The following is a 2500-nucleotide window of genomic DNA, read 5'->3' as shown; positions in this document are numbered from 1 at the left end:
CGATGGTAATAACCGTAAATACTGCGATATAATGAAAAGTGGGCTACCTTTTGATATCAATATTGAAGGTGATGATTGATAGTCATGGAAGTTTAGTCATAAACATCACAGTAAATTACAGTCATGTCAATATACGATCACATATATACAATATATTTAGGCATGACATGAGCATATTTGGCGAGATACCTCGCGTTTCCGGAACAAAAGCGGCGGGAAGCGTGTTTAGATAACAGAAATGGAACCGAGTTAAGTCTATCGAACTGTGAATTCCGTTGCTGAATGTGCGAACAAGCAGATGCAAAATATTGGTTCTGGTATCATTATAACCATTGTTGTGACGTGCATACGGTGTGAAGATTCGAGAGTGTGGACTCCACCCTGAAAAGCAGTTCGAAGGTCATATTGCAGATGCTCAATATATCTGCAACAACGCGAGTATGAGACGAAGGTCTTCTTTTTTTTACTTTACTCGTTCATTGATTCGTAAATCGATATATCCATTCATTTCAGCCAAATACCCCGACACACTTGCACAACATTCATATGTTTTCTGGCTCATACATATACAAATGCGAACACGCACTCCTGTTGGATTGCACAGGTACGAACAATTTACTTGGCAATTAGACCCCAGCGCTGAGGGCGGAGGCACGCGGGGGGACGCCGGATTTCTTATAGCCTCCGGGCTATCATCTCGCCATCTATAAAAAAGGAAAAAAATAATCGATCTAACATTAGTACGCCCGAGCGGCTGGTTAACTCGCCCGTGAGATTGCAACATTAACTACCTTATCACAAAATAACTTTTTCAAGCCTATTCCGTAACCCTGAAATATTGCGCTGTAGTAGTCTTGCAAAACAGAGGTATACTGTAGAAGTAGGAAGACTAAAAGGCAACGTTTAAGTTTGGTAGAGAAATAAGACGAGCTAAACAGACGATAAGTTACACACAAAAATGTTTATAATAAAGTCAGAAAAAAAACACATCTTACAATAATAATAAAAGATACCAAAAATCAAGAAAAAAGTGAAATGCAACGGGAATCATTTATGAGGAAGAATATAAGAGAGCGTTCGGGGAGAGAAACGACAGGAGGTTGATAAAAAGTGCGAGAAGATAAGAAAAGATAATGGCGACAAAAGCATAATTACGTGTGGTTTACCTCCACGACTTTCTGGTCCTGACTTAATTGCTCATTATGGCAGGGCAGACGGGCCTCATTATCCCCACTTAGCTGAAGTTCTGCTTGCTGATTTCTTTTCCGATATTCCTGTAAAAGTGAGATTGTTGTTATGGTTACTAGACACACACACACAACCCCTAGACGCGCAGGAAAGTCCTTTCGGCCGGAGCGGGATGGAGCGAGACGGTTGCTAACGAGGCCCACTAATGCCCCGCTGCCTTCGCTGTAATTCTCAGCTGAGAAAGGGAGGTCAGTTTATTCTCAAATATAATTACCTGGGAGAGAGCAGCGACCATTTCTCTCTCTCGCCGTTTCCCCCTGTATTCTGCGAGTAAAAGGTAACCTTAGGTACTTACTTCCGAGATCGGGAACGGCCGTTGTTGCAGCCTCTAGTTTACTGCCATTGGTATTCGTGCATAAATTTCCTGCAAGATATCTCGCCAGGATCTGGGAGAGATTACGGGATGTTTCATGGCTCTCGGAGAAAACGTTCTGCGGAATGCTTTCTGCACAGTATTTCCTGGCGAGCATCGTAACGTGCGGATGGGGCCGAAATACGCGGGCCGCTTACCTTCTCTTTACCAAATTATTTACGTTTATTTTTCTTCAGACTTGTGAATTTACCACGCTGGTTTATTGAAGTAATGTTACTTTCCCCCAAAGGAAGAAAATTATGTTAAATGATAAAAAAAAATAAACGTTGAATTTAGAAAGATGCAGAAAACAAAGTAGTCTAACAATACTATGTGAAAAGAGAATAAGAAGATATACAAAAAATATTTTCATCTGCAAATAAACATACAAATACACGTAGACACAAATGACCAAACATTTTCAGAGAAAAGAGTGAGACACTTTTCTGTAGCGGCAGACAACAGTTTCCACTCCCTAGCCATGGCAACTTGTGCCGTTGCGTAAGAATCCTCAGAGAAGATGAGAGCGAATACAAAGTTCCTCGCGCAGGTAAACTGGAGAAAAGTTCTTTACTCTCTGTCGGAAGGTAAAGGAAGAAGAAGAAGGAGAAGAAGAAAAAAAAGATAATTGTCTTGCCACAAAACACTGTACCTTCCCCCTCCTACCTGCTAGATGAAGAAGGACCTTCTTCCTATTTCATGGGCAGATGTATGATGTTGGTCAGAGACAAAAAGAATCGCTCCTATCTTGACCACGAGCAGATGAAATGTCCCTTCTGCATCTACGGCTCAAGGCTCACTTTCCCTCGGCCGCTACGAGAGTAAGTCTTTTATCGTGAAGCGCTGTTAGTTTGTGAATTTAACGGGCGGAGTTATTTCATATTTATGGCGCGCGGGAAT

Source organism: Penaeus japonicus, unplaced genomic scaffold (genome assembly GCF_977035675.1).
Source record: "Penaeus japonicus unplaced genomic scaffold, GWHDUDI00000001_assembly GWHDUDI00000039, whole genome shotgun sequence".
Taxonomy (NCBI): Eukaryota; Metazoa; Arthropoda; class Malacostraca; order Decapoda; family Penaeidae; genus Penaeus; species Penaeus japonicus.
The sequence above is the reverse complement of the archived record's forward strand: the minus strand, read 5'-3'. Positions refer to the sequence as shown.